Here is a 23,510-nt window from a genome sequence, read left to right on the forward strand (position 1 = left end):
ACTTCAGCTCATAACCCCACTCCTGAGAAGGAGAAAAACATAGAAAATATAGAAGACAAAGAGAATCCAATTGTCTGAAATACAAGAACTCAGACTGAAAAACCTCTTAATTTGGAGACTGAAGTAGGCAAATTAAAAATAGTTGTTCCATTGCTTGAGTTAGCTAAACATGATGTCTACTGAAGCCAAATCAATAGATCACTCAAAATCACTGGAAATGAAGACTCAGTAAATGTTTTTGATGACCAACCTGAATTAATCACTGGCCCTGAGGTAAATGGAAAACCCTTAGATGGAGGAATTCCTCCTTTCTATGTAGGTTTAAGCATACATGAAAAAATACTTCATAATGCCATGTTTGATTCTACGGCATCTCACAACCTAATGCCTAAGTTTGTAATGGAAAAATTAGACCCAGACATCACTAGGCCATACAAAGACCCCTTTCCTTTTGATTCGAGTCAGGTGAGATGTTTAGGATTAATAAAAGACTTGTGTGTTTCACTGGTTCAATACCATGCAAAAACAATCTTAATGGACATAGTAGTAGAAGATAGTCCACCAAAGTATGGTATGTTATTGTCCAGATCTTGGGGTGCAAGGCTTTAGGGATCTCTTCAATTGGACATGTCATATGCTACTATTTTAGTTTCCGGCCAACCTAAGAGACTGTACAGAGAAACTTTAATGAAATATGTAGTAAGTAGTCAGGAGAAACCCCAAAATTTCCCCATCTGCTTAGTACACTCTGATATGGATTCTTTCGTTCTTTACAATGCTGAAATTGATCCCTCCAATGAATTAGAAGTTTTAGCAATAGAACCAAAATAAATTATAAAAGAAAAGTCTAGTGTTCAAATCCAGGAAATTCCTAAGAACAATGAAACATCAGATACCCAAGACAAGCCAGAAGAAACTACAAAATCAGATCTCACTATTAAACAAATTCCTGATACTCCTAATATCAATTAGGAACATGAAATTCTTTGGCACTTAGAATTTGATGGTTTAGTCAACAAATTAGGAGCAGGAGTAGGATTTTGGGTATACAATTTTGAAAATGACCATGCTAAAGGCCATGCCTACAGATTAGACTTTAAGTGCACCAATAATATGGTAGAGTATGAAGCTCTCTTGCTAGGTCTTAAACTTGTCAAAAGATTAGGGGCAATTAGAGTATTTGTTATAGGAGATTCTAATTTAATCATTCAATATATCAAAGGGAAGTATCTAACAAACGATCATAGATTGAGATACTACAGAGGAATAGTTATAGAAAATCTCAATACTTTTTTGGAAACTTAGCTTGCTAAAATCCCAAGAAAACACAACTTGCAAGGCCATAGTCTGGCAATGTTTTCTAGCACCTGAAAATTACCATTTGAACCTAATCATTAGTTCACAGCCGAGATTAGACACAGACCAGCCATACCTGACAATTTAAAGAACTGGAATGTGTTTGATAGTGATGAGCAGATTAATAATTTCTGGACTTTAGATGAAGAATTTTCTAACAATCACATAGATGTAGATATAGTTATTGAATTTGATCAAACAAATGAGGCAGAAATAGACATTTTAGAAGAGAATACAATTTAAATGCTTCATCCGACGAAGTTTACCAACAAAGAAATGTAGGACCTTAAACAAATGGATATTGATGAGATTATTGAAGGAGAATCCGCAATCATTAATTTAAAAGACAATCATTTGCCTAAAGAATTAACTCCTCTGGAAGACCTCTTTGATTCTAATGACATTCCAAAGAAGCCTAAGATGGAACCACTAAAAGCAGATATTAAAGAATATAACTTAGGGGCTGAAGAAAATCCAAAAATAATAAAGTTATCTAAATCTTTGCCCCCTGACCAAAAACTAAAATATGTTGAACTAATGAGAGAATTCCATGATGTCTTTGCCTAGAGCTATGAGGACTTGAAATCATATGACACCTCTATAATTCAGCATACAATACCTTTGAAAAAAAATCAGAAACAGGGAAAATTTTAAGAACCCCCCCAAATTTACATGTATAATAAATGGGCGAATCTCCATGGTATATAGGAAAAATGGAAGGCGACTTTATCAATAATATGATATGTATATATAATTTTTTGGCGAATCTCTCACCAGACATGGCGAATATTTTACTCAATTATAAAATCTTGTGTTTATTGAATACACAAATGAAATCATTGGATTTCTTTAAAATATATTTTGAAATAAAAATTACTGAAATTACATATCGATAACCTAGTGGGTGTAGGATAAAATTCACCCGTGCCATTCACACAAAGCATGACAAAAAACCTAATACTATATATAAAACTGAGAAAAATTCAAATTCATTACTTCTAGGGACCTCGTAACCACCCTGCCAATACACAAGTATGTTCTTGTTTGCAATAAGAAAAATTACCCAAATTACAATCTGTTTATTCCAGCATGTGTTGGAAAGTTATAGAAGGATGACTAGTGCAATCAATCCATTCCTTTTAGCCCTGGATTTGTTTCAGTTTAAAACAGAAGTATACAAATATACTTCTCCAATGTCTATGCTTTAACCATTCACCTTAAGATGTTTTTACAATATAATTTCCTAGGTCTATTTAATGTCTTCATTATCATAAAAACCAACCTATATCCATCTTAACTCCACATCTACCACTCTTATGGGGATGAAATCTATTTATCCCTCTGAGCACTTGGTAGACCTAGAATTAAGATGGATCTAAGATAGAATTTCCCCTTTAAATAGTCTATGCTCACATGAATACCATGGGTCAATACGATGGGTTATCATAAACCTGGAGCTTAAAAATTACTATTAGTAATTTATAAAAATTTATCATAAAAGCTTAAAAATTACTATTAGTAATTTATAAAAATTAATAAAATTAATAGTTGATTTTTATTTTAACCAAGCTAAAATGTTTAACATACATTAAATTACAACATCCATTTTTACTCTTGATCGGATCAAATATTTTTTCACTCTATGATAGTTTTCATATCATGATATTTGATACCTCTCGGGGGTTAGTAGATCCAGAGTAAAGATGGATCTATGCTGGTTTAATTCCCCCATTTAAATAGGCTACATTCCAAGTTAATACCATGGGTAAATACCATGCGCCATTTTGGTGAATCCCATGGGTCAATACCATGTGCCATTTTTATTTTTATTAATAATAATATTAGGGTTAATAATGTTTTTTTGCATGGTATTAATAACAATCTAGACCATGGTATTTGTCCCATAGTATAAATATAAGGTGACTTATGGAATAAATATAAAAAAATGTTTTATTTGTTTACCATACCTCTCGTTTATTTATATTTTCATTAATTTACCATACCATTCATAAATACAAGGTGTCTTATGGAGTAAATATAAAAAAATGTTTTTGTTTACCATACCTCTCGCTTATTTATATTTTTATTAATTTACCATACCTCTTTTACAAATATGGTATTTGGCCCATAGGATTCACTTAAATAAAACCTCTTTCTTGAGCCTTCATAAATAGAACGAGGGTTATGGACTAAATATAAAAAGAGGTTTTATTTATTTACCATGAGTCTAGTTTATTTATATTTTTATTTATTTACCATACCTTTTGAGTAAGTATAAAAAGACGTTTTATTTATTTACCATACCTCCACTTTACTTATATTTTTATTTGTTTACACCCTTGCATGTATATAAGGTGACTTATGGAGTAAATATAAAAAATGCTTTATTTATTTACCATACCTCTTATTTATTTATATTTTTATTAATTTACCATACCTCTTTTATAAATATGGTATTTGGGCATTTGGCCCATAGGATTCACTTAAATAAAACCTATGCTTGAAAATGGGCGAATGGATTCACTTAAATAAAAATTATTCTTGAAAATGGGTGAATGGAAGGTTGTAACTCCTAATTTCAAGGGCTAAATTTAACTTTTTTACCCTCTCCCTTAAAATAAGGTGGCCTATTTGAGGTGATTTGTAAAAATGTACTATGATACAAAATTTTCGCCCACTAAAAATTTAAAACCCCTTAATTTCGCCAAAGGGCAAACATTCACCCCTAAAATCACCCCTAATCAGAAACCATTCAAAAAAAAACTCAGAAGAATTAACCCTGTACTACTACTATTGATTGAAAAAGAAATCAAATGTATGTATGAAGTAGGGATAATTGCTCCTATTAGGTTTTTAGAGTGGGTGTCTAATCTAGTACCTACTAGGAAGAAAATTGGGGAAATTAGATTATGTGTTGATTTAAGAAATGTAAATAAGCTTTCTTTGAAGGATAATTACCCTTTACCTAATATGGATCATATTTGACAAAGGGTAGTAGGTGCTTCTAGGATTTCACTTTTAGATGGGTTCTTAGGGTATAACTAGATTCTGGTTCATCCGGGCGACCAAGAAAAAAATACTTTTACAACACCATGGGGCACATTCATGTACATTAAAATGCCATTTTTCCTTAAAAATGCAGGAGAAACCTTCCAAAGAGTAATGGACATAGCATTTGAAAAAGAAATTCATGATTTTCTTGTTATATATCTAGATGACTTAACTATTTTTTCTAAATCAGATCAGCAGCATTTGGACTATCGTAGACAAGTATTCCTAAAATGCAGAAAATATGGTATCTCTTTGAATCCAAAGAGTTCCTTGTTTGGTCTAGAGGAATGTAAACTCTTGGGCCATATCATTTCCAAAGATGGCATTAGAATTAATCCTGCTAGAATAGAAGCTATTCTGCAGATACCTCACCCAAGAAATATCAAAGAACTTCAAGCTTTCTTAGGAAAGATAAACTTTTTGAGAAGATTCATATCTAACATAGCTGAACTAATTAGATTTCTTAATGATATGTTAAAAAAGGATTCAAGTATTAAATGGACAGTAGAAGCCAAACAAGCATTTGAAGAAATTAAAATGGATTTAACTAGACATCGGTCCTTACCAGCCCACAATTTGATCAAGACTTCATAATATTTTCATTTGCATCAGAACACACAATAGACGTTGTTTTATTACAAAAGGATGATCAAGGACGTGAGAAACCCATAGCCTTTTTTAGTAAAGCACTTAGGGATGCATCATTAAAATACAAAATCATGGAAAAATAAGCTTTTGCACTTGTAAAAGCCATTAAATTCTTTAGAGTCTATATATTGTACTCCCATGTGATAGCCTATGTACCAAATGTTGTTGTCAAAGACATCTTAACCCAGGATGGAATTGAGGGAAAAAGAGGTAAATGGATTGCTACCATATTAGAGTATGATATTGAAATAAAACCTAAAAAGCTAATAAAAGGACAAGGATTGTCCAAGCTCATGAAAGAAACAAATTGTCAAGCCCTAGACATTAATGACCTGGATAACGAATAGGAGATGGTGACTCCACAAATCAGCCAGGCCTTCTTAGATTCACCTTGGTATGCTGATGTAATTCATGTACTATTAAACCTGCAGGCTCCTCCAGGGTTATCCAAAACAAAGAAAAGGTTTTTAAAGATGAAAGCTTCAAAGTTTTGTATTTTAGATAATGCTCTTTTTTGGAAAAATCATGAAGGAATTCTATTGAATTGTTTATTAAAAGAAGAAGTTAACAAGGCTCTCTAAGAATTTCATGCAGGAGCCTGTTGTGGACATGTTTATTGGAAATCAACTGCAGACAAGATCCTAAGGGCAAGATTTTATTGGCCAACCTTATTCGCTGATGTAAGAAATTTTTCACTGCTTGCCATAAATGTCAAATTTTTGAAGGCAAGAGAAAATTGTTACCTTTACCCCTGAGACCAATTTCCACTGAAAACCCTTCCAACAATGGGGCCTTGACTTCATTGGAGAAATCCATCTTCCCTCTTCTGGCCAACACAAATGGATTCTCACTGCCATAGACTATTTCACCAAATTGATAGAAGCCATTCCTTTCAGATAAGCCAATGAAAAAATGATCATAGGATTCTTAGAAACCAACATATTGTCTAGATTTGGCTGTCCTGATAAAATCTTAACTGACAATGCTGCTGCCTTCAAATCCAAAAAGATGATAAGTTTCTGTAACAAGTACCATATCAACTTAGGCCATTCCATAGACTATTACCCTCAAGGTAATGGACTGGCTAAGTCTTCCAACAAGAGCCTCATTAATATTATTAAAAAATTATTGGAGGAGAACAAGAAAAATTGGCACAAGAAACTGACAAATGCACTATGGGCAGACAGACTCACCACAAAAAAATCTATTAGAAATATTCCTTATGTGTTAGTCTATGGCATGGAGGCTATATTCCCTTCATCGCTAGGAGTTACTGTAATGAAATTACTTCAAGAAGCTCAGGTGGAACCTAATGATATTCAAAGGAGGATAAACCAGACCATCAATCTATAGCAAACCAGAGAGGAAGTGTATCAAAGATCCCAAGTGTTGCAGGAAAAGCTTAAGAAGATATTTGATAAAAGAACCAAGGCAGATGATTTCTACCTTGGAGACAAAGTGTTAAGATGGAATTCCAGGAGAGAGGATAAGGGAAAACATGGGAAGTTTGACTTCCTATGGAAAGGACCTTATATTATCTATGCCTTACAAGGAAACAATACTATTATCTAAAAACTTGGATGGCAAAGAAACAAAGGAAGGGCTAGTTAATGGTCGAATATTGAAACGTTACTTTGATCCTACTTATTAATGTGTCCTTACTTTTTAATATGCACATAATATATCCTTTGTATTGTCACAGTTTTGATTGCATAGTAACTTGTTGGAGTTTAAGCCCGAAGAGAAGGCCCTAAGCTTTAGAAGTATCACTGTCATACATACAATAAAGCAACAAGCAGAAGAAGATTCCATACTTCAGTCCAAATCATTCGGAGGCCATCTGACCTGCTGTTCTTGACTTTCCACCAGGAAAATCCATCCCCAAGTGGAGCTAGTGTTTTGCTCCTATACCAATAGGTGTCATATTTCATGGTTGACTTGATGAGCTATGAATATGTTCATACCTTTCCTTGTTGCAAAGGTTTTCCATATTTTCAAAAAATCAAAAAATTTAAAAATGTAAAGAGGGTATACCCTAAAACAAAAATCAAAGGGTGAAAAGAATAAGATGGTCACAAAAAGTGAAAGAAAATGATCCCCACCAAAAGAAAGACCAAGGAAAGTGTGCAAGTCTAAATGCCACTACTTTTCACTCTTATGCAATAAACAATTGTCTGCAGCTTGTAACTTATGCCAAAATTGATGAACAGTCAAACAGCTTAAGCTTGGCTAGTTCATAGTTGAATTTTATGTTTTAGAGATAAAGAATAAAATCTGACCAAACTGTTTAAACTTGGCAGATAAGTAGATAGGTGGAGTGAATAAAAGGAGCTCAACAGTTTAATCAGAGCTCTTGGATGTAATAAGGTTAGACTTAGATAGATATTTACATGTAAAAGAAAAGAAAGCGTGATAAGAGTTTTCCAGTTTAAGTGCACCCAAATAAAGAAGAAAAAATGTTAGGTTAAAGTAGGTAGGGTAGGTAGATGATGTTGCAGAATTACATGTGATGGATAATGACTCTAAATGCATTAATTTTTACTTTCATCACAAGTGTAAGGTAGACATTACACTGGAAGCATTTCAAGCAAGACAAAGTTAAATAATTAATTCCCCTTCTCATTTTTCCTAATTATTCACTAATTTCCCCCTAAGTACTAAGGTATTTGCTAAATTGGAGGGGCTCAGAGCATTTCTCTGACTTCTGGAGGGACTAGACCCTTGGCCCAATAATTTATAAGCCTAAGTACTTAAAACTATCCATAAATCAGTCATTCACATTCATAAGTCTTTTCCTAAGTAAAATCCTATTTTACTTGGGAAAAATACGCAATATCACATAAAAACTCCTTTTTCCATTTAAGCCTAAGTTAAATGCACAATTATAATGTTTTTACTTAGCACTTTTTCATTACATTTTTCATATTAATTTCTAACTTATATTATATAAATCCTATACATATTCACCATTTTCCTGTATTATTTAAATATATTAAAAATCCCCAAAAGTCTATATATCCCACCCCTTTGGTTAATTATAATCATAAACACATGTTAAACTAGGATTAACTAGTTAACAGCCTAATCCTCCCGCTACATGAAAAGGGATTAATTAACCCTCACAGTTAATTAATAACCTCCCTGATCATTCACAATGACCCCGATACGATTTATTAATTCTTAATTTTATTGGACCCGCTGCTGTTAAACCCTGCCGCATTGCGCTTTTCGTCAGCTGTCTGATCGCTCTCTCCACATCCAACGATTATTAATGATATCGCATGACCTTTGGTGACCACGCGTTAATGTGCAATCACCAAGCGCTTTCTGCATAGTGCCTCCACCATGCATTAATAGATCTATGGAATCGATGGCTCCCGGCTAAATACTGCCCGTCCCCAAAAGCGGTGCGATATGAAACCACTTACCGCCTTCCCGCATATGACGAAAAAGTCACTTCATTCCCCGTTGACGTCATCCATCCCGAAACCAAAAAACCCCGCCAACTTATGACTTTGTTAATAAAACAAATGAATGTCGTTTTCATTGTTTTTACCGTATACTTGTGTTCCCATGCAAAGAACGTCGAGGTCAACTGTCCGAGGTTTTCAATCACCAACTTTCTCAAAAACTTGTAGCTGACGTAGCCCAACACCTGTTATTTCACTATCCATTCCCCAAACATAGGTATTTATCCAATTTCCACATAAACCCTACAATTTCTTGTTTTACACTATAAATTCCACAGAAAAGGACCAAAATTGGTTACAATTCAGTCTTTTCCTTCATTATATAAGTTCCCAGACCCTCTGTTTTGCACATTATCATAGAAAATCATTCTTTTCCATCTGGATACACAAGAACCAGACATGGAAACCCCTGTGGCCCTAAGTGTTGCACCCCTAAATGCTCCTCATAAAGATTTATATTATCTACCTTTGGATGATAAGGACTTCCAGATAAAGGACCTCATCACTAACAAAAATCACTTGAAAGTCTTTTGCCAAAGTAGAGATAACTACCTAAATGGTTTTGATATCATAGGACTTTGCGAATCCAACCTTCCTATGTATCGTCTACCCTCAGTCCATATTTTCCTAGAAATAATTCATCATTGTCATGCCAATTACGACCCTAATCGCCGAGCAGTCATGTCCCCAAGCCAAACAGTCCTTTTTCCAATAACTGGTGAGTCAATTAATGAAATGTTACAGTTTCATCCCAGTCAAGCCCTGACTCCCCTTTCCATGGGAGATTTACTCGAGAAATCAATTAAATTATCCCAAGAGGAACTCACTCGCCTTTCTCAAATCTTCATGTCACCAAAACATTAGCCTGATGGCCCACATCCTTACATGCAAACTTTCTTCATAGCTATGGTACAACTCATAATTGACATGATATCATTAATAATGGGTTTCGATACTAGCAAATTTTTTGATGAGTTAACCCTAGTACTGTTGTCAATTTTTACTCCTAGACAACCCCCTGCTATCAAATATGACTTTGCCTCGTACACTGCTGACAAGGTTCATGACTAGTTCATGAGACTGGAAAATGAAAGAGTTTTCCAGTACTCCTCATTTATATACCATCTTATGCTCTTTTATCATTCAGACAATTTCCCATTCCCTGCCTTGAAACTTGACAACAGAAGAAATCCAAGATCTGTAATCTTCTGGTCTGCAGTCTTCCATGACTCCTTTGAAACCCCTCACTCCTACAATGAATTCATTGACATATTTGTTCACCCAGCTACCACCTTGTTGTCAGGGGTTTCCCCTCCCAGGATCAGTGGTGATATTAAAAAGACCCTTCAACTTTCCAAGAAGTACAAATTAGGAGACTGATATCTATACTAGAACTTCACAGAATTCAGAATATATGGCTGTGAGCTTGCCCCCTTCAAGTTACCAAAGTATGTTCCAATGCGACTATTTGCATTGGAATACTATATGTAGATATGTAATGTATATTTGATCCATTTTTCGAAAAAGAAAGCACAACTAAGGATCAAACATCAAATAAGCCCTTTTGTCTGTAACAGTAGAGAAGCAGGAGAAGCAACAAAAAGAATTTTAGAAGACTACCTTAGACTACAAAAGAGTTTTTGTTGGGCCCCATATGACCCTCAAGGCTTTATCTGTGATAGAAGAATGAAGAATAGGTTGTCCCCCTATATGCATCATAGGATCCCTAAAATTGAACAGTTTGCCAATATGGATGAATGGAGAGAGGGGACCTTAGTAGCTGCTGACAGTGAATAGGTTAATATTGAAAACGTAATGAGAGATCTTGAAAAGACTCTAGACTTAGATTCTCTTGGGCAAGTACATGGTAGTTCTTAGAGATCAGTATTAGGAATAAGTGCCTCAGCAGCTGGGACCTCAGAAGTGTTATAGACATTTTTGTGCGTTACAGCTCTAAGCATGAAATGTCCATAAACCAAGGGATCCTAAGTCCCTAAAAGAGTTGTTCTTGCCCCTAAAGGAACAAGGTCAACCAATTACAGCTTCTCCCAGAAGTTATCCACAAGAAAGTGCTCAGAATCAGTCAAATCAGGATCATTTCAGCTACTCCACTAGCCAGCTTCGTTGCATAGCACCCCAGTACAATAGCTAGGTGCATTGCAACGCACCTAAATGCACTACCAGGGTGCACTGAGTGGGAAATGACAAATGGCAGTGTCATTCCGCGAGGTGGACAGACAATGTAAGCTTCCAGAATCTTCCCCAATGACACTTGCCTCACTGAGTTCGACCAAGGATGAGTAAGAGGCTCTCAGTCTCCAAGTGGAAGCAAGAACTGACAGAGAGAGGCCACTAGTCAAATCATAAGCTAACTCATCCTCTTTGCATACATCTATATATGGATCCCTCATCCCAGAGATCCGGAGGCTGGAATTTTGTACTTTGTAGAGAATTGTTGTTGGTTTTGAGATAGAGATCAGTGCATTGGGTGATTTATGCTTTGTTGGAGATGAAGAGGGGATTCCTTTGCTGGGGGGTTGATGATGGATCAGGAATCATCGGTTGTAACTCCTCCTAGACCTTCTTGTTATATCAATAAAACTATTTGAGTTTCTCCTACATGCTTGTGTATCAATGATGTTTTGTTATGTTTGCATGTTTAGCTTAAATCTGATCCTAAGCTATTTATGAATATGAATCCATGTCTTTGTATAGTTTTCCTCTTCTGTGATCTTGCAGGAACTTGGTGAAGCTGGGCAAGTAAGGGAGCAGGTAGCTGGAAGCTATCAAAGAGGAGAGAGATGAGATCAAAGGACTAGCGCAAGACACAGGTTGGTTCATCCTATCCCTCTTCGTTTATAGTTCATAAAGAAGAATACGAAAGTAGTTTTCCTTGTTTGTTTCTAAGGTACTGTCACACCTTAGTGGGATAGGGGCATTCTGAGTAGAGACTTTTCCCGTTAACAAGAAGGGCACTCACAGAAGACTAATACACCATCCATAGAGACCTCCAAGGGCAAAGGAATAGAGACTAGTACACAAGCCACTCAGAAACCTACAATGTCAAAATAGCCAGAAATTTCCAAGGAACAGGCCCAAATGTAAACTCCCCCAACTCAAGGAAATGTGGGAGAATCTCCAATTCTGCAGACTCCTTTGAATGATGAAAGTAATAATAAAAGAGACAGGAATTAGCTACCCATGCCAGTGGACCCTCAGTGCAGCCTGGTGCAAAAAGACAAAGGTTAAATCCTCTTTTAGGGGAAGAATTTTTTGAAGAGACTACTGATAGTCAAAGGAAAGAAGGAAAAGATAGTCATCAAACATTCTCAATAGCTGGAACATCTACTAGCTCATAAAGATAGTAGCTAGAAAGATATGAAAGTGTAGAGGTATCATCTTTCAGACCACCAGGGAAGGACACTTCAGATATCAAGAATACATTTATGGAAATAAAAGCCAGAAATGATCCATTAAGGATTCAGGTTTATAATCAATATTTGAAAATGGATCCTACTAATCAAAATAGATTGATGTCAGCCTATGACTGTTATGTAACTAGCTCACAAAAAGATAGAAAAGAGAGATCAACGCCTTAGAATTCAGCCTCTTCGAGGGGGCAACCTCCTTTACATTACACAAATGAAAAATTCTTGGATGATTTAAATGACAAAACCTCCTTTCTATATATAGGAGTCTAAGGAGTCACAATATAACCTAGCTGACCTAACAATAATAATATAGAGGCACAAAAATAAAAATAGAGGGATTCTATGGGGCACAGTAATAAAAATATGGGGACAATAGGGGCACAACAATATTAATAAGGGATACAACTACAATAGTAATGGGGTAATCACTAGTATTAAAGGGACCTAACATGCCCCTCTCCTTCAAAAAAGTTTTGTCCTCAATGCTTGAGTAGTTCTGGAAGCTTCTGTATAAAATTCTCATCCTCCCATGTGGAATCTTCAGCAGATAAGTTCTTCCACTTGATGAGATACTCCGAAATTGATTGATTTCATAGCTGTCAAGTTCTTTTTTTTGTGACTGCTTTCGGTTCCAATATCATTTTTCCTTCCTCTTCAAGCTCTGGCAATATTGTTTGAACTGGGAGCATTTTACCTATAACCTTCTTTAAAAATGAAACATGGAAAACTAGGTGCACTCGAGACGTTGTTGGAAGCTCCAATTTGTATGCCATACTACCAATCTTTTGCAACACCTTGTATGGACCATAATACATTGGTGATAATTTCTTATCCTTCCTAGCTTGCTTGAGGGACATTTATTTATATGGTTGTAGCAGTAGGAATACCCAACCACCTACATTAAAACTTCTTTTGTTGTGATGTTGATCTACCTATTGTTTCATTCTATTATATGCCAACACGAGGTTATCCTTTAAGAGTTGGAGGACTTGTTGTTGATGTTCGATGTGATGTTCCACTACTTGAATCTTAGAATTTTCTCTTAAATATGATGTGATAGACTATGGCTGATATCCATAAAGTGCCATAAATTGGGTCATTTTTGTTGCTATATGGAAGGAAGTGTTATACCACCATTCAGCTAGATGCAACCATTTGACCCATTGTGTCCATTTATCAGATACAAGGCAATGAAGATATCCTTCCAAACATTTGTTTACTATCTCAGTTTGCACATCAGATTGAGGATGATAAGATGAGCTATGAGCTAAATGAGTACCAAGACAAGAAAATAATTCTGTCCAAAAATTTCCAGTAAAAATGGGATCTCTGTCACTTACAATAATCTTTGGGTTTCCATGTAGCTTTTGAATTGTTTCCTTAAATGCAGTAGAAACTGTACTGGCTTTAAATGGATGTGATAATGCACAAAAGTGTGCATACTTGGTAAGTCTATCAACTACCACCACGATGACACTCTTTCCCTCAGACTTGGGTAAACTTGTGATAAAATCCATTGAAACCTCCTCCCAACGTTGGCTTGGAATGGATAAAGGTTGTAATAGACCCGAGGTCTTAATTGTTTCAACTTTATTTTGTTGGCAAACCAAATGTTCTGCCCCAAACTTTTGAATATCCGATTTAAGGCCATCCCCAAAAAATTCCTTCTTAACCCTATGGTAAGTTTTTAAAAATCCTAAGTGCCCTCCTAAGGGAGAAGTGTGCAATTCCATAAGAATCTTTTGTTTGAGTTGCGAATTCTTACAGAGGTATAAGCGATATTTGTACCATAACGAATCATTTTACCAGCTAAATGTATCAAATGTATTGGAATCTTGTTGTAACTTTCGAATAAGTGCCCACACTTCATCATTCTTCCATTCCTCCCTTGCTTCATTTATCTAATCTGGTTGGACAATAGAAATGGCACACAACAATGCTTCCACATCCTCATCCTTTCTTGAGAGTGCATCTGCCACCACATTTTGCTTCCCTTTTTTGTAGATGATTTCAAAGTCATAACCCAACATCTTTGTGACCCAATTTTGTTGCTCTTCAAAGGATAATCTTTGTTCTAAAAAATATTTAAGGCTATCATGATCCGTTTTCACCTTGAAGTGTCTTCCCATTAGGTAGGGTCGCCATTTCTTAAGTGCATGTAGTATTGCCAACATTTCCTTCTCATAAATAGCTTTGTGTAAAAAATTTCCCTTGATTGGATGACTTTCGAAAGCAATGGGTCTTTCATCTTGCATTAAAGCAGCACCAATTCCATTTCCTGAAGCATCACATTCCACAATAAAGGTTTTTGTGAAGTCCGGTGTAGCTAAGACTGGTGCTTGGCACATTACCTCTTTAAGATGTTCGAAGGCCTTTATTGCTTCTGGAGTCCATGAAAATGCATCTTTATTCAATAATGTTGTTAGAGGTGCTACTATTCTCCCATCATTCTTAACAAACTTGTGACAATACCCTGTCAACTTGGGAAATCCTCATAGATGCTTGATGGATGTGGGGATTTTCCATTCCTTAATGGCTTTAATTTTGCTAGGGTCTACCTTAACTCCTTCATGAGATACAATATGACCCAGATATTCCACCTCTTGTACTCCAAAGAAACATTTGGATCTTTTTGCGTATAATTGTTTCTCCTCCAATAGTTGTAGTAGCCCATCAACATGTTCAACATGATCCTTCCAAGACTTGTTGTAGATTAGTATATCATCAAAAAATACTAACACAAGTTTTCTAAGGAAGGGTTTGAAAATGGAATTCATCAAACCTTGAAATGTAGAAGGTGCATTGGTAAGGCCAAAAGGCATGACCAAAAATTCATAATGACCCTTGCGAGTTCTAAATGCTAATTTTTGGAATGTCTTCAGTCTTCATTCTGATTTGGTGATATCCTGAATGAAGATCCAACTTGGTGAAGTAAATTGATCCACGAAATTCATCTAGTAATTCATCAATTACAGGAATGGGAAACTTATCTTTAATAGTGAGTTTGTTGAGCTTTGTTAAAATTGGAAACCAGGGAAAAACTTCATGTGGGTCATCTTATTCATGGTTGATAATATTTTTATTATATTCTTCTCTTCGAGAGGTATAGGATTGATATAAAGATCATCTGATTCCAATAAGTATTCATGGAGATATGAATTTATTTTGATTATGGAATTATTATCAAGCCGCCCTACAACTCATGTAGGCTCAGTAGCCCAACAGTAGAAGAACCCATGGATCCGATTGATCCTCCTCCACATGAGCCTTCCTCTTCTAGGAAGAGGCCTTCATGGCTTAGGGGGCTACTTGATGATGCTGAAGAACATGCTGCACTCCAAGGAACCTTTCGTGAAAGTAAGAAACCTGATAGGTATCAGGGATACCTGACCATCATGAGCACGATCATACAAAATAAGCCTTCATCATTCTCAGACGCCATCAAGCATCAAAGTATGGAAGGATGCTATGACCCAAGAATATGAGTCTATTATGGAGAATGATGTCTAGGAAGTAGTTCCCAGACCCCGGACAAGACAATTGTTACTTCAAAATGGCTTTACAAGATAAAGCATGCAGCAGATGGAAGTACGGAAAAGTATAAGGCACGTTTTGTTGTTCATGGTTTCTCCCAGAAGGAAGGTATATACTATGATATTTGCACCTATTCCCAAATATATGACCATCCGCTTGATCATAGTCCTTGTGGCTTCACAAGGATGGAACTTACATCAGATGGATAGATCGTGTTCTTACACGGTTCGATCAAAAAAGAGGTTTATGTGGAGCAACCTGAAGGATTTTAGATTTATAATTGAAAATCTCATGTATGCAAGTTGAAGAAGGATCTATATGGGCTGAAGCAAGCACCCCAAGCATGGTATGAGAGGATCGATAGCTACTTGATGAAGCTGGGATTCACTAGGAGTAAAGCCGGTCCTAACCTTTACTATAAGGTTGAAGATGAAAAGCCTTTCATACTAGTGTTGTATGTGGATGACCTCTTTCTAACAGGTGCAGACCCTCTCATTCACAAATATAAGAGGGATTTGGCTTCTGAATTTGAAATGAAGGACCAAGGACTTGAATTATGGCAGAAGCCAAAGGAAATTTTCCCATCTCAAGGAAAATATGTGGTAAAGATATTGGAAAGATTTGGTATGATGGACTGCAAGCCTGTGACTACCTCGAGGATCTTAACTTTTAGAAGTTATATGGTAGTGATGTAGAACCAGATTTGGGAAATGCCTCTGAGTTTCAAAAACTCATTCGCATTGATGTTCTTGCTGAACCTTTGTTCGAACATATGTTTTGCAGTTAGCACTGTGAGCTCATATTTTGTTGAGCCTCACTACATTGATGCCAAGAATCTTCTAAGATATCTTCATGGCACAATTACTAATGGATTGAGATACACTACCGAAAATATGAAACTAAATGATTATTTGAATGTTGATTAGGCAGGTAGTGTGGAGGATCATTGGAGCACTTTTTAGTGATGTTTCTCTTTGGATTCTGCTTCGATATAATGGATGAGCAGGAAGAAGAAGTTGGTTGCCATAAACATTGCCGATACCATATACATATCTACGAGTATGATCTCATATGAAGCTGCCTGGTTGGGGAAGCTCTTCAGTGAGCTATTTGAACACATACCACTGTGATTCTCTGTAACAACCAGAGGTGGGATTTGATTATTGAGGAATCCCGGTATCTGTCGATTTCTCTAGTAGATAGACATCATCTGGGATATGGTAAGACAATGAGCAAGGAGGCTCCATCGCATTAAGATGATGTACAAGTTGATACACCTTGTCAAAGCCCCGAGGAAAGATCTAATCTGTGATTTTCCCAAACAACTTGGAGTCGTTAAAAAACCCTTGTAGAAGGGTCCTGCATGTTTCATACGTTGAGCTCTGGGAGCTCTGAGGGCTTGCGGTTCTTACTAGAGCAACATATGACCATAGGGTGACTCACCCTCCTCTGTTGGTGCACACTGGAACACGATGATTCACTTTCTTATGGGACAAGATGATTTTCTCTCCTGTGTAGCAGGATGATTAGTTCTCCTGTGAGGCCTGGATTGATGTGTTCTCCGTGGCGACTATAATAGGATTGATGCGTTCTCCTATGAGGACAGGATTGATTAGTTCTCTTGTCGAGGCATCCTACTGATGCAGTCTGGGACTCATGGGAAGTACCTCTCATCTGAGCAATGAGTAGGGAAATGAAGTTAGGGACCATAGTAGTACCGATGGACGCATCGTTGTATCTACCATACTCCCTACGCTAGGATGACCTCCATTGATTTGGGATCAATGATACTAGTTTGGGACCAGTGGTAGGAGTTTTACCATACTGTGACGCTGACTTCGGGTTGGTTGAGACTGGTTTGGGACCAGTGGTACATACTCCGAGACTGACTTCGTGTCAGTGCAGTACTAGTCTGGGACCAGTGAGAGTGGTACATACTATGACGCTGACTGTTAGGGTCCCAACCTAACCCCCTTTTTTAGGTAATGGAATCGAGTCATAGTCAAGAGTCAATAAAGCCCACATTAATAATTGTAAGTGTATAACCCGCAATTAATGACGGGACCACAGTTAGTTGCAAATGGGCTGTAGTATTAGATAGATGGTAATAATAAAACCCATGGTATTGATCCTTGGTATTGCATGTATGAATCATATATAAAGGATAGAGACTCCCTGCGAGGAGCATCGTGTCTTATTTTTGTATCGAGCTCTGCTCTATTGGAGGTTGCCCCCTCGAAGAGGCCAATGAACATTGATTTCTTAATAATAAAGTATTTGTTGTTGTCTCTCACTGTTCTATGTTCTGGGTATCTTTCTTCGCATATTCTATATTTGGGTATCTTTTGTAGGTTAAGAGCATAACAAGTGGTATCAGAGCACTTTCCAGGGACGGTGGGATCTCCTTTTCGTAGAATTTTTTTTTGGCAAGAGAAGTGTTCCGTCATCTTTAAACCACGGGATCTGTCGTTGAGCACATAAACCTGCGGATTTGGGGAGGCATGCACGCATAAAATACAAGAGGTGGTCACGCTTGTTGGACTCCCTTATAACCGCTGTGGGTACCCCTTCGAGTAGTAGCGCATTAGACAGAACCGCGTATGGACTATCTTCCAAGTATCTTCTAGGTATATTAGAAGCCCCTTAGCTCCTCTGCAACGTCACCATAGATAAACCTTCGGCCATCTTGCTGCTACAGTACACTGAGAACAACACTCGGAGAGATTAGTCGCCCAGACGATAGGGTAGTTGGGTTGTACGGCTAAGGGTACGGTTGATCCTCCTTAGTTAGAGCCCTGAAACATTGGGCCGAGTACTACTGTCAGACCCTTATGTATATTGCAATCTGTAGCACCTGACACTCCTCGAGACCATAGTTCCCTTTTCTATATGGGGATCACGCATCATATCTGCCAGATCAGCGCACAAAGAAGTGCAGTAGCAGCAGACATTAGTCCCGCAGTTTTGAGTTAGTAGACCAGCCACTCCGATCTATTAGATCCATCAAATCCGCAGCAGCAGTTGTTCCACCGCCCAGAGATATCCGATCCGCCCATCTCAGATCCACCAGCTCTAAGTCATTGTGAAGGGTTCCTATACCAAGGTATAATTTTCGCAGGACTTTTGGCCACATTGAAATTTTGAGGATTTGGCGACTGCAGTATTGATAAGGAAGGAGTAAAACTCCGTTAGGAGTTTTCAGGAAAAAAAAAAAAGACCTCTCGAGGTGCTTATTGGTGATCTAGCTCATCAGAATCAGGACGACGAGCTGAGCACGGTGGTACTATTCAATTCTTAGTGAAAAAACTTTTAGGCGGTCCCAATTTTCAAAAAACATCAGGTCAGTGCATGGTAGAAACTAGAGCTCAAGCGATGGCCAATGAAAGGATGGACAAACTTGAAGAATCCGTGCAAACCCTCCACATTCAGCTTAACGGACTAACTAGCCTGGTCGAGAGCATAATCCCAAAGGTCAAGGACCAAGCCCACGAGGAGGCATATAATGGAAATGGACATAGTGAGGGTGAGTCTAGCCACTCTCCTCATGTCTGGCACACCCACCAACAACCCCATCAGCGACCTCCCAAGTTGGATATGTATAAATTTGACGGTTCTCACCCATCAGCATGGATAGCACAAATGGAGCAATATTTCAATCTGAATAACATCTTAGATGATGCGACTCAGCTTATGGTGGGGAGCATGTACTTGGACAATGAAAGGTGGCAATGGTGGGATTGGCATCAACGTTGCAGTTGACCTTTTCTGGCTTGGACCAAATTCAAAAAATCTCTTCAAGACCACTTTAACCAGGAATCTTCTTTTTTGGGTCGTCTTACTAAGCTCCAACAGACTGGTACAGTGGATGAATATATTACAGCTTTTGAAGCCTTAGCCTTCCGCACTTGGGGTCTCTCAGATGTGTTCTACACGGAATGTTTTATCAGCGGTCTTAAAGAAGCCATCAAAGCCCAAGTCCTACTGCACCACCCTCCCACATGGACAGAGGCTTGCAAGGTAGCTCGTAATGTCAAACGTGCATTAGTAGCCCGGTACAGTCGCCCAAATTTCTCTGTTAAAGGTCGCCCCCCACAGGCTCACAACACGACTCAAACACTTAAGTTCGAAAAGGTGTCACCTGCGGAAATGGTCGAAAGAAGAAAGTAAGGACTTTGTTACTACTGTGATGAAAAATACTCCCCAGGTCATAAATGCAAGGAGCCCAAATTTTTTCAAATTGATGCCACTGACTACAGCTCAACAGAGGAAGATCCACCACTTGAGGAACTTGAGGCGCTAGAAGAAGACAACCAAAAGGACAATGTCTCTGACGAACCAATTATTTTGCTACATGCCTTGGCAGGGATTTATTCACCTCAAAGTCTCAAAATCATAGGTTTTATTAAACATCACCCAGTAGTAGTCTTGATTGATAGTGGAAGTACACATAATTTCATCCATCAAAAAGTCGCAGAAGCAGTGCATTGTTTTGTACGAGCAGTTTCTAACTTCCAAGTCGAAATTGCGGATGGGGGCATAATGAAATGTGAAGGCCGCTGTGAAAATGTCAAACTTCAAATGGGGGATTATCAGTTGAAAACCCACATGTTTGCCATACACATGGGAGGTTGTGACATTGTCCTCAGCGCTGAATGGCTCCACACCCTTGGGCCAATCACAATGGATTTCCAGGAGTTATATATGAGTTTTAAGCAGAACAAATACACACATACCCTCCGTGGACTCCAGGCGGGAGCCCCCTCTATCATCAGCTCGCATAGGATGGAAAAATTGTTAAAAAAGGGCAATCATGGAGTTATAGCTCAATTTAATGCCATCCAGGAAGTCGAAACCAAGTCTCTGCCAATTCATCCTAAGATGCAACATATTTTAAATAACCATCTGCCGGTCTTTGACAAGCCTCATGAGCTTCCACCCTCACGAGGGGAACATGATCATAGCATCACCTTGGTTCCAGGGGCCCAACCCCCAAATGTGCACCCATACAAATATCCTTTCACCCAAAAGAATGAAATAGAAAAAATAATCAAGGAAATTTTGGAAGCAGGTGTCATTCATCCCAGCATTAGTCCTTATTCATCCCCAGTGGTCATGGTGCTCAAGAAAGATGGGGAGTGGCGGATGTGTCCCGACTTCAGGGCCCTCAATAAGTTGACAGTCAAAGATAGATTTCCCATTCCGGTGGTTGACGATTTGCTGGATGAACTCAATGGGGCTCAATTCTTCACTAAGCTGGATCTTCGCTCAGGCTACCACCAAATTCACATGAAGGAAGTCAACATTCCAAAGACTGCTTTCAGAGCTCATGAAGGCCATTATGAGTTCCTGGTCATGCCATTTGGTCTTTGTAATTCCCCCTCTACTTTTCAGAGCCTTATGAACCACATTCTCAAACCATATCTCAGGAAATTTGTCCTTGTCTTCTTCGATGACATCCTCATCTATAGTTGCACTTGGGCTGCACATCTTCAGCATGTAGATCTACTCTTGCAACTGCTCCGCAAGCATAAATTATTTGTCAAGATGTCCAAGTGTTCGTTTGGCATGGAAGAAGTTGAGTATCTAGGCCACATTGTGGGGCATGAAGATGTCAAGGTGGACCCCAAAAAGATCCAGGCAATGCAAGATTGGCCTCAACCTAAGACCTTGAAGAGCTTGAGAGGATTTTTGGGTCTCACAGGCTATTATCATAAATTTGTCCGCAACTATGGTCGCATAGCAAAGCCCCTCACTCAACTCCTAAAGAAAAATTCATTCTTCTGGAATGAGGACGCACAACAGGCATTTACCGCTCTAAAAAATGCCATGTGTTCCACTCCAGTCTTAGCACTACCTGAATTCACCAAATCTTTTGTCATTGAATGTGATGCTTCAGGTACAGGTATTGGGGTGGTCTTAATGCAGGAAGGGCGACCTTTGGCCTTCACAAGCCAAAAAATAAGTGGTAGGAATCTGGGCCAATCTACCTACGAAAAGGAAATGATGGCCATCTTACATGCAGTAGAGACCTGGTGACCTTACTTATTGGGGCGACGTTTCCAAATCCGCACAGATCATCACAGTCTTAAATATTTTTTGGAGCAACGCCTATCCTCACCACAACAAAATAAATGGCTTGCCAAAATGCTGGGATATGATTATGAGATCATTTACAAGAAAGGGAAATACAATAGTGTAGCAAATGCCTTATCTCGCCAATTTGAGGAGGAAAGTACTTTGCTAGCAATTTCCCTCCCCATTCCAGAATGGAGCGAAGAGGCTCGTAGGGAATGGTTTTCACATCCCGGGCTCTCCAAACTCATTTCTCAATTGCAAGGGCTACTCGTGGCAGGATGATATTCTTCGCTACAGGGACAGAGTCGTAATATCACCAACCTCCACCCTCAAACATTGCATTTTGGCATAATTGCACTCATCTTCCATTGCAGGACATTTGGGCTTTCCGAAGACGTATGCTCGCAACAAGAAAATCATTTTTTTGGACAGGCATGAAAAAGGACATCCTTACTTTTATAGCAGAATGCAATGTCTGTCAATGCCATAAAGGGGAAACCGTCAACACACCAGGCACATTACAACCATTGCCCATCCCGGCATCAATTTGGACGGAGGTTTCTATGGATTTCATTACAGGTCTTCCAAAGTCAGGAAACAAATCGTTCATCAAGGTGGTTGTGGACATACTTTCGAAGTATGCTCATTTCTGCGCCCTACCCCACCCGTTTACACAAACTTTGGTCGCTCAATCTTTCATGGATCAGATCTTCAAATTGCATGGCATGCCCACTTCTATTGTGTCCGATCGTGACCCGATCTTCACCAGTAATTTTTGGCAGGAACTCTTTAGGATACAAGGCACTCAACTAAAACTGAGTACTTCCTATCATCCGCAAACGGATGGTCAAACTAAAGCCGTCAACAAATGTCTGGAAACCTACCTTAGGTGTTTCACTTCAGAAAATCAACATCTTTGGGTACAGTGGTTACCTTTGGCTGAATGGTGGTATAGCACCAACTATCATGCCACCACCAAAATGACTCCCTATGAAGCAGTATATGGTCAACTCCCTCCTTCCCCTACTTCTTATCTCAAGGGGTGCTCAAAAGTACAAGCAGTCGATCAACTCCTACAACACCGCGCAACCATGCTCACCCATCTTAGAGAGAATCTTCATCAAGCTCAGAACCGCATGAAGCAACAGGTAGACCAGCATCGCTCAGAGCGTCAATTTCAAGAAGGGGATCAGGTCTTTTTGAGGCTGCAACCATATAAGCAAACATCACTCAAAGACAAGGGTTGTAAGAAACTATCTCCAAAATTCTACGGACCATACCAAGTACTTCAGCGCATTGGAGAAGTGGCTTACAAGTTGGCTTTGCAACCTACTGCAAAAATCCATCCAGTTTTCCATGTCTCGTGCCTCAAGAAAGTGATTGGGAACAATTGCAGAATTCAAACCAATCTACCTGAATTGGACGAAGAAGGTTCAATCTAGCTCCAACCTGAACAAGTCCTAGACACACGAGACAGGCATTTGCGGGGCCGCATCATTAGGGAAGTCCTCGTCAAGTGGAAAGACACCTCTCTGGAAGATGAAACTTGGGAACCAACCACTATTCTTCAGTAGTTTCCGCAGCTTTAGCCTTGAGGACAAGGCTACTATTAAGGGGGAGGGCATGTTAGGGTCCCACCCTAACCCACTTATTTAGGTAATGGGATCGAGTCATAGTCAAGAGTCAACAAAGCCCACATTAATAATTGTAAGTGGTTAGTCCACAATTAATGACGGGACCACAGTTAGTTGCAAATGGGCCGTAGTATTAGATAGATGGTAATAATAAAAGCCATGGTATTGATCCTTGGTATTGCATGTATGAGTCATATATAAAGGATAGGGACTCTCTGTGAGGAGCATCGTGTCTTATTTTTGTATCGAGCTCTGCTCTATTGGAGGTTGCCCCCTCAAAGAGGCCAGTGAACATTGCTTTCTCAATAATA

Source organism: Pinus tabuliformis, chromosome 2_2 (genome assembly GCF_031772625.1).
Source record: "Pinus tabuliformis cultivar Carrire ecotype Pingquan chromosome 2_2, CPIR1, whole genome shotgun sequence".
Lineage (NCBI taxonomy): Eukaryota > Viridiplantae > Streptophyta > Pinopsida > Pinales > Pinaceae > Pinus > Pinus tabuliformis.